We start from the raw sequence: 16448 nt of genomic DNA on the forward strand, positions 1-16448 counted from the left end.
TCAAAAGCCCTTAAAGATGGATCTCTCTACCTTGTCTCAAATATTGTAAGTGGATTCACTTAGTATTATGCTACACCAACAACCAAGGAGCAACAAGGTTCATATACTCTTTATATTTGGATTGTTGGCAATATGGATCTTGTCGTCGTCAATTTCTCTAGATCGGCACCTTCGTGGTTCTTAGAAGTTTAGCGAAATTGGAAGAAACGTAAGTGGGATCAAGACTTGAGGGCAAGCTTTTTTTTCAACCTGGGGAGAATGATGCAGGAGCAGAGCAGAAGACTCGGGTCCCTAAAGATCCATTTGGATCTAACTTCATTAGGGTTTTTTATTTGGATTTCTTATGTAGAATTGGATCTTTTTGAAATACCCTAAAATTTTATCCAAATTTTAAGGATTTTTTTTAAATACGCAACAAAAATAATTGATTGAAGTTGGAAAATCTTGGGAGATTACAATTCAGTGCAATTCGGATCAAGTTACTAAAAATAAACACCAATTCATCGAGTTTTCAATAATTATTATGTCTTAGAGTTCTAAATTTAATAAGAAACATTAAAGTAACTGAAAGTGGATCACAAAATGATAGGAAAGAGATGAACACCATGGCTCAAGTCCTAGCACATCGTAACAACTCCCATCATTCTTCCTGACCTGAAAAATAGTAATTGTTAGGGGTCAAATTCCACAGGTCCCAGTAGGAATCTTTTCAAGGTACACAAGTAAGGAGCCCACACATAAGATCATAATGGAGTTCAAATAAACCAGTAATACATTTTAACACAAGCATAACAACAATTAATTTCATTCATGTAAATATTAAAATTTATAGGAAGTAAGACTATGTAATAATAATTATGTTTCACTTGATTAACCCCATGCGGGTATGCATAATTCAAATATGTCAATACAAATGAGATCAATTGGGGGTATATTATTATCTAGGTGATTTAATACCTAGTTGACTATTTGGATCAAATTCCAAAAGGGGCGGTATAATGACCAAGAGATAACCCCTAAAGACTGAGAGAACATGATGCATCTGACTTATGCGGAAGTTTAAGAACCTACTCAACTATGATTTAATTTTGGTAGTTCGGATCTCCTAACTCTTGTGAGCGGAGGACCGTCAAGTCATTGTTTCTCGTAGTATGTTAAAAAATATTGTACGTTTCAAGAATAATAACCCACAAAGTTTGTACCATCTACTCTCTCTAAGGTAACATTGGGACCAAAATAAGCATCAATCTCATCAATTTAATGTTTATGACATTATTGTACCTGCCTCTTTGAGCAACCAAGGCTTTGAAAGTGCACATACCATACCAGGGTACACAAAAGTCTACCCTCATGACCAGAACACATACTACACTAATGTGGTAATCAATACATTAATTTATGGTGAACTATGGTTACCCATCCAGTGTACTCGTGGTGTCAAAACACTGACGAGGTCCAAAAATAAGCCCTAGTACGAAACCGATTGGGCCTTAATTTATGTTTATGTTTATGCAGTTATTCAATAGTGCTATCTTGGGCGCATATGGAATACCTCATTGGTCCAATTCGATCCCAGACTCAGCTCGTGGGCGATCACATAGCTAGGTGCACTCTGGATATCGTCACAACATAGTATTGACATGACACACAAACACAATCTCAAGTGCTCATGTGGCACTATAGAGGTTCTATTGAACCTGTTTTGCTCATTTTTTAGCGTTTGCACAATCATGAACCACCATATCCATAAGATTTATCAAACACATGTATTAAATAATATGCATTCTATATTTGGAATCATGGTCATGACATTCACATGCGAAAGATACATAATCTCATGTGTTCGATGGAAGAGTTTGTGAGACCCGATCATGCCAAATAGATTTCTGAAGTAAATGCAATTGAATTAACATCACAATTCTTATATTACGTGTTTTGAAAAAAACCATTCAAGAAAATGATTCATTCACTTTCGCATAAAATAGTAAATGAAACTGACTTTGCGAACATACTCTCGCATTTATTATTTCACATGAAATGATGGCCAAAACTATCATTTTTTCACTTTTCTTTGTCATTGTCAAGAACAAGCATTTCTGATATCTATTTAGTTGAATTTATGCATATTCAATCATTAAGCATTTACATTCGATAAATTAATAATCATTATTTGTGTTAATTTGAAACTTGTTGTTTGAGACCTATATATATATATATATATATATATATATATATATATATATATATATATATATATATATATATATATATATATATATATATATATATATATATATATATGTATGTATATATATATATATATATATATATATATGTATGTATGTATGTGTGTGTGTATATTTCACACATATGTCACATGTATATACAGTTGTGAATGTTGCGCATTCTCTGGCCCTTTCAATATATGCACAAATATATATCTATATATATCATTTTGAATATATATATTTATTTATTTATTTTATATTCTGTATTTCATTTTCATTTTTCTTTCTTCTTTTTTTCTCTTATATAGTACAAGTCATGGCACACCAGCAAGGTGGAGCACCCTGCTGGTCACCTGAGATCGACAAGGCGACTGGGGTCGACATACTCAGTTTGCTGCACCACCATGGTGCAGCAACTGCTGTCGCTGCTCAGCACAACAGTTTGGTACTGTTGTGCTTAGCGGGGTAGCTATTACGACAATGAAGCCATACATGATACTTCAAGAACAAGGTTTTGATGATGAGCAAGTAGAATCAACTGCATTTCAGCTAAGGCTATGAAGAAATTGAAGAATTTCATGAAGAATCTTTAAAGAATAGTGTGCAAATGTTTAATTCATTAAAAGTCTTAGATTCTTGTAAGAGCCTTACTTAGAGTGCATATTTAAGTTGCATTTCACCTTAAAAGTCTTTAAAAAAACTTTTCTAAAAAGAACCCTTTTGAAAATCTTTTTAGAAAATTCTTTTCTTAAATTTTCATGTTTATTAGTCGACCAATAAACTTACCAGTCGACTAATACTTTCGCGTCATATTTTCTAAAAAGTCATTTTTGTCAAATTAGTCGACCGAAGGTTTTATCAGTCGACTAAACAGAATGTTTGTTTTCTGGAAAATTAGCAGCAGTCGACTAATGGTTTTATCAGTCGACTGAACAGAACATGTGTTTTCTAAAAATTTAGCAGCAGTCGGCTAATGCTTTTATCAGTCGACCGAACAGAATGTTTGTTTTTTAGAAGATTTTAGCAGCACTCGACTGAAAGGTTTTTCAGTCTACTGATGATATTATCAGTCGACTAATTTTTCTCTAGTCGACTAAGTTTCAAAAGTTCAGATTTTCAAACGGCTCGATTAACAGATCAATCGACCGATGATAACTGTCAGTCTACTAATAACTAACTATTAGTCGACTAACTGATGTTTCAGTCGACTAATTTTGCTGTTTTCCTAAAACTTCAAAAAGGTGTGTCTTTTCGTTTTTCAAATGTTTTGATCGTTCAAAATGGACTGTTTTGACACCCTTTTATACTCTCAACGTATGAAATCTTTCAACTATAAATATGAGTGCATTTTACACTCAAAAAAACAAGAATTCAATTGATTTGAATCATTTACTTCTTGCTTTTCACTCTTATTCATTCAAGTATTTGTTTTCTCACTCACTTGATATTTTCACTTCAGTTTTTCACTCAAATCACTTTGAGAGATAGTGAATTCGTGAGTAGAGTATTTCAACAACCTCAAAAGACAATTGCATCTCATTTGCATTCAAAAGAAAGGCTCATAGGTTGTTTTGTAAGTTGTTACTTATTTTCTGTAAAAAGAAGGACTCCTTGGTTTAAAGGAGTTGTTTGCTTTCAGTAGGGTTGTTACTGAAAGTGGGACCGGTTTTGATCTGTGTGATCTTGTAGTTAACAAGGTTGATAGTGGAAATCTCAAGCGGGTTTTGCTTGGGGACTGGATGTAGGTCGGGATAGACCGAACCAGGATAAAATCTTGTGTTCTTTGTGTGATTGCTTTTCAAATTGCAAAATCCTTCAATATTTCGCAGACAATTTATAAAAGCACTATTCACCCCTCTCTCTAGTGTTCGTTGCCTCGATTCTAGTGCACTTTCCATTGGTATCAGAGTAGGTTTGTTATTATTTTGATTTGATCATCATCTAGCATGGCAACTACAACATCTCAGCACAAAGAAGGATGCTCCTCTGTTCGTCCTCCTCTCTTTGACGGAACAAACTATGGTTACTGGAAAGTAAGAATGACAATATTCTTGCAATCCATGGATCTAGATATTTGGAGAGTTGTTTCAGAAAAGTACCAAACTCTATCAACTGATTTTAGCCGATGGACCAATGAAGAAAAGAAGACTGCTTCACTTAATGCCAAGGCAATGAATGCATTATATTGTGGCGTTGACAAGGTAGAGTTCAATCGCATCTCTCAATGCTCTACAGCAAATGAAATCTGGCATACTCTTCTCGTGACTCACGAAGATACGTCAAAGGTAAAGGAATCTAAAATTGCTTCTTTAGTTCATAAATTTGAATTGTTCAAAATGAAACAAAATGAATCTATATCGGACATGGTAACTAGAATGACTGATATAACTAACACTTTGAAATCCCTTGGAAAAGAATATTCACAAGTGGATTTAGTCAGAAAGATTCTAAGGTGTTTAACTCCTGAATGGGAGAGAAAAACCACTACTATTGAAGAAGCAAATGATCTTAACACTCTCACTCTTGAAGATTTGATTGGTAACCTAATGGCATATGAGGTCCAACTTCAAAACAGACAAGAAGAAGAGCCCAAGAAGAAATCTCTTGCTTTTAAGGCTACTTCTGACTCAGAAAATTCAGAAGAAGATGAAGATGAAGATATTGCCCTCATCACAAGGCAATTCAGAAGATTCATCAAAAAGGGAATATTTCAAAGAAAGGTAAAGAAAACAGATTCTTCCAATCCCAATGAAGTCAAGTGCTTTAACTGCAAAAAGGCAGGACATATCAAGAAAGATTGTCCTCTTCTCAAAATCATGCCCAAGGACCAATTCAAGAAGAAAAAGGCATTTCAAGCATGTTGGGATGATAGTGACTCATCTTTCGATGAAGAATCAAATGAAGAAGTCGCCAACATGTGTCTTGTAGCACAAGAAGATTCGGTAAGTCAATTTGACTATGATGAATTATTTGAAGCATTTAATGATTTATATGCTAAATTTAAGAGTCTAAGTTCTAAAAATAAAAGTTAAAAACTGAAAATTTAACTCTTGACTCTCAAAATAAAGTGTTACTTCAAGAGATAGAAGATCTCAAGAAGGAAAACTCTTGCCAAGCATTTGAGATAAAAGAAATTGGAGTTAGAACCAATCTCTTACAAAAAGAACTATCTAGTCTAAAAGAAAAATCAAATGATCTTTTTTCCATAGTGACCAAATTCACAAATGGTCAAGAGAATCTAGAAAAACTTCTTGGTTCTCAAAGATGCTCGGTTAATAAAACCGGATTGGGATATAGCTTCTTTGATACTCAAAATAGACCAAACTATGTGGTGAAAAATCAAAGACATTATTCTCAACCATTTGTTCATAGAACTAAACTTTCTAATTCCAATAAAAATGCATCTAATCATGGAAACTATAATGCTTATAAGCCTAGACATGATTATTCTAAACATGATAAATCCTTTTATAGAAAGAATATTTATTATCAAAGGAAACCAAAATCCAAATGGATATAGGTTCCTAAGACTAACTCTCATGGACCCGAAAATAGAAAGGGGTCAAATGCTCTGTTTTCTAATTTTGTTGTAGGTACACAACATAAGGAGCAAATGGATATTGGACAGCGGTTGTTCCAAACATATGACTGGAAGGCCGGAGTTATTTTCCACCCTTCGAAATAAGGATGGAGGAACCGTCACCTTTGATGACAATAACAAGGGAAAAGTAATAGGTATTGGTAATATTGGTAATCCAAAATTTCCCTTGATAGAAAATATTCTTTTAGTAGATGGTTTAATGCATAATTTAATATCTATTAGTCAATTATGTGATAAAGGTTTTCATGTTTCTTTTGAAAATGATTTATGCTTAATTTCTGATTTTCAATCTAAAAAGATCATTTTTAAAGGTAAAAGAAGGAACAATGTGTATGAACTATATCTAGATGAATTACCCACTTTTAATGAAAAAATGTCTTATTGTTTCAAATGAAATTCAATGGTTATGGCACAAGAGACTTGGACATGTTAACTTTAAAATTATTTCAAAGTTATCCAAGAATGATCTTATAAGAGGCCTACCTAGAATACCATATAAGAAAGATCACTTATGTGATGCTTGCCAAAAGGGTAAACAAATCAAGAGTTCTTTTAAAGCAAAAGATATTGTTTCAACAAAACGTCCTCTTGAACTTTTACATTTAGATCTATTTGGACCATCTAGAATTCAAAGTTTGAATGGTAGCAAGTATGCTTTTGTTATAGTAGATGATTATTCTCAGTTTACATGGGTAATTTTTCTAAAAAGCAAAAATGATGCTTTTTCGGAATTTTCTAAACTTTGTAGAAGAATTACAAATAAAAAATCTACATCTATAATTAAAATTCGTAGCGATCATGGTGGTGAATTTGAAAATGAATCTTTCTAAAGTTTTATGATTTACATGGTATATCTCACAACTTTGCTTTTCCTAGAGCGGCTCCACAAAATGGAGTTGTTGAAAGAAAGAATAGAACTTTGCAAGAATGTGCTAGAACCATGCTTCAAGATAAAAATTTACCAAAATACTTTTGGGCTGAAGCAATAAATACAACATGTTATGTTTTAAACTGTGTTCTTATTTGACCAATTTTACATAAAACATGTTTTGAATTGTATTATGATCGTATACCAAAGATCTCATATTTCAAAATTTTTGGTAGTAAATGTTTCCTGTTAAATGCCAAAGATAATCTTGATAAGTTTGATTCAAAATCAGATGAATCAATATTTCTTGGATATTCTTCTAGAAGTAAAGCTTATCGTATTTTCAATAAAAGAACATCTTGTATTGAAGAATCTTTATATGTTGCATTTGATGAGAATTTTGAGCAGGTCATACCTCCAAGCGTAGGAGAAGAAGTAATACTTCAAGAAGAACCCTTGATAGATAATACTTCTCTAGAAAATGTTTCTCTTCAACCTGTTTGGAAAGAAGTTCCTAATCATCCACATGAACAAGTTATTGGAGAAATAAAGAGTGGTGTCCAAACTAGAAGGCAATTAGAAAAATATATTGCAAATGTTGCTTTCATATCTAAAATAGAACCAAAGAATATCAATGAGGCTCGTGATGATTTATTTTGGCTAAAAATGAAGATTTTATGAGAATTAGGAGAGAACTAGGTATTTGCTCGTTTTTGAATTTATAAAATGTGGATTTTTTGAACAAAATCTCAAAATCGCACTATATTAGTCGACCGATAAAGTTTTAGTCGATTGATGTTTTAAAATTTTAGAATGAATCGCACCATATTAGTCGACCGATATATTTCTAGTCGACTGATGTTTTTAGAATGAGTCGCACATTCTTAGTCGACCGATAAAGTTTTAGTAGACTAATTTTTTTTAAAATTTTAAATAAAGGGACCCGATACCCCTTGGATTTTTTTAAAAAAACCCATCTTTTTTAAATAGGCATTGTTTCACTTCAATTTCGTACCTTTTCATTTTTCTTAAAAACGAAACCCTTAAAACGAAAACCCCCTTTTGGTCTCTTTCCTCTCTCTCTTCCGAAAAACCCTCGGAGTGTCGTTCGACTCTATCTTCGCCGGAATTTTTGCCGTGACAGGGAGACGTCGGAATCTTCTGGCCGTGATCTTGAAACGTCGGAATCCTCTTGCAGTAACTGGCGCATCTTCAAAACACGCCGGAACCCTCTTGTCGTGACAGTGTATTTTCCGCCATTGTTGGAATCCCCTTGTGGCCGACTTCTCCTCGCCGTCAGCCATCGTATCCTACTTTGTTTATGTTTCACAACGCCGGAAATCGTTTGGAAGCCGACATTTTTTTGGTAACTCTGTTTTTTTTTAACCATGCCTCGTACGAAGTCTGCATCTGCAAAAGGTTTAGGTTCTCCTCCTCCTACACCTTCTTCAAGACATGGTTTTTCACTCAGATTACTCAGAAATCCTCTTTTGTATGATACTTTTGGATCAATTTCTGCACTACCTATTTTACCAGGCTGAAATGTTCTATTTCATCTGTTTTCTCGTTACAACTTAAGAGAATTATTTCCTGGAATTTCACATCTTTTTGATGCTTGTGCAGATACCCTTCACTATCCTTTTCTTATTCACTTGTTTTACACGAATTTACAAATGGATCATGAAACTGGAGTTTTGTCCTCTCTTGTTCGTGATGTTGAAATCGAGTTTAATTCGAAACTACTTGGAGAAATTCTTGAAATTTCACCTTCAGACACTCTTTTCAACACTATTGAATTAAATGATGAAAGAGTTTTTTAACAAATTCTTCTTTCAGATGCATCTCACTGCCCTCCTTTCAAAAATACTAATCTTCAAACTCGTGCACGCATTGCTGGACGAATCCTTGCCCACAATGTTCTTCCTAAAACTGGTTCTTTTGATTATTATTCCACAGATCTATCTACGGCTCTTTATGTTTTATTTGAAAATATTTCTGTAAATTGAGCAAATGTGTATTTTACAAATTTGTGGAAACAAAAACCATTTCTTCCTTATGGATGTCTTCTAACTTGTATTTTTAGATATTTTAAAGTTCCCTTAACAAATGAAAAATATATTGAGCAAAAAGAGTTCTTTGATCAAACAATTTTTAAAAGAATGAAAATTAAATATCTGCCTCCTTTAAATGTTGATCAAACTGAACCATCTGATCCTACTAAACCATCAATTTCTGAACCTTCACCTTCTGCGACACCTTCATCTTATGCAAAAAGAAAGAAATTTTCGACAAATCAAGACAATGATGAAGTTATGCAGAGACTGGAAGCTTTGGAGCTGCATCAACACACTTTTCGTGAAGATGTGACTCAACAACTATCTTCGATTCAGGAAGAGATTACTTCAATCAAGGATTTGCTCAACTCACTTTTCTGATCTTTGTTGTCTAAACTTTCATACTTTATGGGTTGTAATATTTTTAACTTGTATCTCTATTTTGCTTATGCTATTTCTGCCCTTACTCTTTTTTATTCTGACAAAGGGGGAGAAAAAGATAAAAGATAGCATTACATTAAAATTGCAGGAGATCTTGCAAGAGAAATACGAAATTAAGAGAAAAAGTAAGCTTTGAATGAATGCATTTGTAAATGCATGAAGTAATGATGAATGGAAATGCAAACCAATCAATATGTGATATATGTGCTTTAAATGTGCTAACTTTTAATGTTTTGTAGCATATTGATAGGGGGAGTAAAATCTTCATCTATGCATCTAAATGCTTCATCTTTGATTAAGTTTGTCATCATCAAAAAGGGGGAGATTGTTACGACAATGAAGCCATACATGATACTTCAAGAATAAGGTTTTGATGATGAGCAAGTAGAATCAACTGCATTTCAGCTAAGGCTATGAAGAAATTGAAGAATTTCATGAAGAATCTTTGATGACTAGTGTGCAAATGTTTAATTCATTAAAAGTCTTAGATTCTTGTAAGAGTCTTACTTAGAGTGCATATTTAGGTTGCATTTCACCTTAAAAGTCTTTAGAAAAACTTTTCTAAAAAGAACCCTCTTGAAAATCTTTTTAGAAAACTCTTTTATTAAATTTTCATGTTTATTAGTCGACCAATAAACTTACCAGTCGACTAATACTTTCGCGTCATATTTTCTAAAAAGTCATTTTTGTCAAATTAGTCGACCGAAGGTTTTATCAGTCGACTGGACAGAATGTCTGTTTTCTGGAAAATTAGCAGCAGTCGACTAATGGTTTTATCAGTCGACTGAATAGAACATGTGTTTTCTGAAAATTTAGCAGCAGTCGACTAATGCTTTTATCAGTCGACCGAACAGAATGTTTGTTTTTCAGAAGATTTTAGCAGCAGTCGACTGAAAGGTTTTTCAGTCTACTGATGATATTATCAGTCGACTAGTTTTTCTCTAGTCGACTAAGTTTCAAAAGTTTAGATTTTCAAACGGCTCGATTAACAGATCAGTCGACCGATGATAACTGTCAGTCTACTAATAACTAACTATTAGTCGACTAACTGATGTTTCAGTCGACTAATTTTGTCGTTTTTCTGAAACTTCAAAAAAGTGTGTCTTTTCATTTTTCAAACGTTTTGATCGTTCAAAATGGACTGTTTTGACACCCTTTCATACTCTCAACGTATGGAATCTTTCAACTATAAATATGAATGCATTTTACACTCAAAAAAACAAAAATTCAATTGATTTGAATCATTTACTTCTTGCTTTTCACTCCTATTCATTCAAGTATTTGTTTTCTCACTCACTTGATATTTTCACTTCAGTTTTTCACTCAAATCACTTTGAGAGATAGTGAATTCGTGAGTAGAGTAATTCAACAACCTCAAAAGCCAATTGCATCTCATTTACATTCAAAAGAAAGGCTCATAGGTTGTTTTGTAAGTTGTTACTTATTTTCTGTAAAAAGAAGGACTCCTTGGTTTAAAGGAGTTATTTGCTTTCTGTAGGGTTGTTACTGAAAGTGGGACCGGTTTTGATCTGTGTGATCTTGTAGTTAACAAGGTTGATAGTGGAAATCTCAAGCGGGTTTTGCTTGGGGACTGGATGTAGGTCGGGATAGACCGAACCAGGATAAAATCTTGTGTTCTTTGTGTGATTGCTTTTCAAATTGCAAAATCCTTCAATATTCCGCAGACAATTTATAAAAGCACTATTCACCCCCCCTCTAGTGCTCATTGCCTCGATCCTAGTGCACTTTCAGTAGCAACACCAAGCTGCTATCCATTAGCAGACGACTAGGACATCAAACCCAGTCAGCCTGATATGGGCAGCAACGCCAAGCTATTGAGGTGTTGGCAGTGGTTGGGGTCGAGATAACCCCAGCTGGCTGTGCTCACAGTGGCCATCGGCCACCCGCATCAATAGGCAGCAGGTTGGGTCTAGGCAAACCCCAGTCTGTTGTGCCTTGAACAGTGACAACGACACTAACAGGGTGTTGTGCACCCTGTCGTGCATGCTGAGTCCGATGTAGGGCCAACCGTTCTCGGGTCAGGCCGAATCAGACCGAACCAAAATAGTCGGTTGGGCCAATGTTGTCACAATAACATGAGACAACGGCTGGGGGTCAAGTCGACCCCTGCTCGTTCCCGATTTCCAACGCATATGCATGAACAAAAAAAAAATTATTCAATAAAAAAACATATTTAAGCAGAGTGCATGTGTGCACACATTAAAGTGTAATAATATGGATGCATAGCATTTGCATTCAAATCTTTTCATGCTGCATATCTAATAACATGCACCTAAACATGTGGATAGGCAAATCCATGACATCTTGTAAAAATAATAATGCTCATGGATTATGCATAAATAATCGTTCTTTATTTTTGAAATGATGATTAGAAAGAGAATTGAGACAAATATATATATATATATATATATCATTCCAACATTTTGAATCCTCAAGGTTGTAGGATTCGAATGCACTAAATATGTCGTCGAACCCACCATGAAAAGGAGGATCGATAGTCATATCGGAGTGTGGTCCAGCATGGTCTTACATGCTAGACCAATACTCACGCACTCTTGAAAAGAGATCCTACCTTGGTGAAATGAATCTTGTTCTAGTCACATGCACGAGTTCGAACAACCACCGAGCTCCAACAATGGAGAGAGAGAGAGAGAGAGAGAGAGAATCGTTGGATTAGACTGAGGATTTGAGAGAAGAGAGGGAGATATAGAAAGAGGGAGAGAGAGATTTGGAAGGAGGGAGGGGTGCCACCCTCTTTCCCCTCCCGCTCCTTAACTCTCACACGGTAAGTCTTCTTTTCTTATTTCTTTCCATCTTTTATTTCTTCTTAATTTTTTTTTCTTAGCTCAATTTATGGTATAGATATTTTTTCGGTATGCATATTTTTTTGAAATTATAACATAGATAGAAAAGGGAGAGGTCATCATCTCTTTGAAGGCTAATGGGTCCCACCGAGGGGGCGACCCACACTTGCTCCATTTACCACCCTTCATTCCCTTTTCAATTTTGGGAAGTGGATTAGGTAAGTGTTCTATCCTAACTAGGGTTTTAGGGGATTTTGATTCTATCACATGTATTTTATATATATTATTATTTTTTTAAAGTTTAAAATTTTCTCAACAAGGTAGGTGGGTCCCAAGGGGGCGAGCCACCTTATCCTTCAATACTCTCTCTCTCTCTCTCTCTCTCTCTCTCTCTCTCTCTCTCTCTCTCTCTCTTTCTCTCTCTCTCTCTCTCTCTCTCTCTCTCTCTCTATATATATATATATATATATATATATATATATTATTTCTTTATTATCAGGATTTTTGAATCCTCATCATTCTTATTTGGATCAGGATCCAAATTTGATCCTTTTTGTTAAGATTTGAACCACTCCATATCTAGTTTTGGGTTGGATTCTGGATTCACTTGAGATCCAAACCCACCCACTGGACTGAATGCCTATTTGTACTGGATTGCATATCTCTCCTTTCCCTCTCCTCTGCCTCCTTCTTCATTTGCCTTATCCTCCTTTGCTTTTCAAAATATTCCTGCTTCATCAGTTGCCTTTTCTTCTTTTCCTCCTCCTTCATTTGCCTTGTCTTCTTTTACTTTTCATTCTCCTCCTCTTTCTTCATTTGCCTTTTCTTCTCCTCCGCCTTCTTCTTTTTCCTTTGCTTTTCATTCTCCTCCTCCTTCTTCCTTTGATTTTCCTTCTCTTTGTAATCATTTTTCTTCTTCTTCATCTTTAGTTCTTCTCCATTCTTCTTTTGCGCTTCTGCCTCAATATCTGATGGATAATCCTCCACATAATACAATTCTAACGCTTTGTCTCTGTCTTTATCATTCTCAATCTTCATTATATTTTGGTATATTTCATAACACTCATATAGATGGGACTGGCAGATAACTTCTGTAATATTCAACCCATAGAACGAAGGGAGATTTATTGTGTGACAAGCTTTAGAGATTGCTAACTTGCACAACACATAAATTTAATCGCATCATTATATGTTACAACCGACTCCCCAAGTATATAATAATACAAATTATCCCATTCGTTACACAATCACCAACATTAAAAATCGTCGCAATATTTGGCTTCATAAGTAAACATCGTTGTAAGATTTAGCAAACTTAAGTATAAATAGAAAAAACTTCATAAATATACATCGCCAGTGTTTTAGATGTATAAATTGTTGTTGCTTCAAACTTACAAATCGTTGTATAAATCACAACCTTAATAAGTACATACTGTTATAACGTTTGGCTTCATACGTATACATTTTTGTACGATTTATCAAACTTAAGTACAAATCATGGTAGTTTCATTAAATCGTTATTGTTTCAAACGTATAAATTGTTGTTGCATCGAACGTACAAATCGTTGTAGAAATTTATCCTTTTTAAGTATACATCGTTGAAATATTTGGCATTCATAAGAACAAATCGTACTAACTATTTTTCGACGCCCAGAAGCTGGATAGGTACAAATTGATTGATTTTAGTATGAAAATAGGTCTTATTTAGTATGAATAGTAAAACCAGTTGTAAGATTTAGCATTCATATTTATAAATTGATTTGTTTGCATAGTGAAACCTTGGTAATCCGACAGTGGAGGAGAAACACCCAGAAGGTAGATGCAGCCGATGCTGACAACGATGTTGCCACTGTGCAGTCGATGGCAAAGGATGCTTCAGCAGTAGCATATGACAGAAAAGGGTGTTTCGACGTCAATAGATGATGACAAAGGGTGCGACAGCGCAGATGATAGTAAAAGATGCTCCGACGACAGCAAATGATGACAAAGAAGGTTCCAATCGATCCGATGGCAGCAGACGATGACAAAGTTTGTATCGTTAAAGGGAGCTCCAATCACAGCAGATGGTGCAAAAGTTTACTACTTAAGCCAAAAATGAAACGTTTGAACTTTAAAGAGTTATCATCATTCTCGACCTGATGTTTCACTTTTCTAGATAAAGTATCTCTCATTTTTTTTTTTTAATGAAAGATATTTTTGTCATCTTCCTAAGTCATCGTTTCTTGGCAAGAAAAAGTACTTTATGTCTTTGCACTCTATCCGACGAGCTTATATACGTGGCCCGCATTGGACCCCCAAACACGCACTATTATAACCTGCTTCGCCTTTTCCACCTCTAAACCCACGGTCCCGGTCCTGGTCCCATCCGAGGCTCCCCCCTCCCCTCCTTCTCTCCTTCTTCGCCTTGTTGTTGGACGACGAGCGAAGGAAATCAGAAGTCCAAAGGAAACCCCAAGTCGCAGCACCGCGCGACTTTTCAACTAAGATGTGCGCCGATGGCGATTTCGAGGATCCTATATTCCCCGAAAGCCCTAAAAACCGCGAGCCCTAGCCTTTGCACCGCGCCCTACCACGCGACATCCGCCGCTGCCGCTCACCTGCGCTTCGCCTCTGCCCACTCCCGCCTCTCCTCTCCCTTTTGCAGGCTGAGGAGGATACCCTGCTCCGCCGGCTCGCTCTTCCTGTCCTCCCCGGCGTGGCAGCTCTCCCAGAACGCCACTCCTCTCTACCTGCACGACGAGCTCGTCAGAACCGGCGCCGCTTCTCTCGGATTGGTCCGAAGTAGGGTTTTCCCGCCCCGGTTCCTCGTCGAGGACAAGAGATCCGTCCAGAATGTGGGGGTCGGCGATGCCGATGGTTTATTCAATTTTCCCAATTTGATCTCTTTGAGTAGAATGGCTTCCGACCCTCTTCTCGAATGGTGAGTTGTTTACTGCTGAGTTTGAATTTGGAATGTGGGTGGAAGCCAGATTATTTTTTGCCTCATTTTTTTCTTTTTTCTCGTTGGCCTCTTTACATGTCTCTATCGACAATGGTTGGATATCATGTTCTGGGTGATTTCGGTGGTGTTGAATGTTGCATATGCTTTGATACCATTGTCTTGTTTTTCCTGATTCTCGTGTTGATTTTTTTTGCCCTTGCCCACTGTAGCTCGAGTTAGGAAGTCAGTCATATATTTTAGTTTTTTTTTGTCAGTTAAATCCGTAAATTTCTTTTTTATCCAAAAATGGCTGAATTTGCTTCTATTTTAAGTGAAATGGTATACTAGCTATGATCGTCGAGGGAGATACTTCAGCTTGAAACGAAAATGGGGATGTGATGCATGGTTATGTCATAACCGTATCAGCCCGCCTATTTTTAGCTCCTTCACGTTTAGCGTCTGCTGTATTTGTTATCGTCTTTCAATATCAAAGGAACTTCATGCCATGTGCGTCCTATTTAACCATGTAACACACTCAAGGATTCGGTTTAGATCCCAGCCATTCTTGATGAATGCTCAATCATATGGTTGATCCCAAGTGGGAATTCCTTAATGCTTTCCAGCAGTAGTTGTCTCTCCTATGAAAGCGTCTGCCGTTTGGATATCCAAGGTACCGCCACCCATCAATACCTGGAGAGCATATGGTGCAGTTACGGAGTGTGTAGTTTTACGATTTTGGCGGAATGCCTAAAGAAAACACACAGTGGCAGAATGCACAAATAGTGCATCATGCTGGTTTAAATTTTAAACATCCAGTTGTATATCTAGATTCACATATGAAGTTTGTATTGCCTTTGCAATTGAATGGGCTATAGCTGAAAATTTTCAAAGTTACATGTGTTAAAGTGATAAATTTTTATTTAACTTTGTAAAATAACTTTGAGTCATTTGCTTCTGTTATTATGGTTTCTATAGTTTAATTAATCCTTTTTACAAATTGATACTGATTTTCTTTAATAAAGTAATACATTACATTGAAGTTTCTGATTATTTTTATTTGCAACAAGGATGTAACACCAAAAGATGACACATCTGTAGTCATATAAATTTAGTTGAAACCACATAGAGGCAACAAATTTGTTGGTTCATTTAGTAGTACACATTTAAAAGTTATTGTAAAATTTGAATTTGTTTGTAAACCAAGGTTGTAAGTATCGTATTGTTACCCGTATCGGTTGGGCCCAAAATAACACTGTATTGTAGCGTAAATTTGTAATGAAAAGTTTCCAAAAAATCCAAAAAAAGCTGGATTATCAGAGCGGAACAGCGCTCAGTTAATGGTAAATTTCACATGGGCATGTTAATCTACAGAAGAAAGCCAGTTTTTTATCTTTTTTTTTCCATGAATGACGGAGAGACTACTCTCAGGATCAGAGACCTAATAGCGCTGGCTAAGCCTGCCGTACTTACGGTGGTTGCCCCGACAGTGTAGACTTGTGGCACACCCTTTG

This window comes from Nuphar pumila, chromosome 5 (genome assembly GCF_984573655.1).
Source record: "Nuphar pumila chromosome 5, dmNupPumi1.hap1.1, whole genome shotgun sequence".
Taxonomy (NCBI): Eukaryota; Viridiplantae; Streptophyta; class Magnoliopsida; order Nymphaeales; family Nymphaeaceae; genus Nuphar; species Nuphar pumila.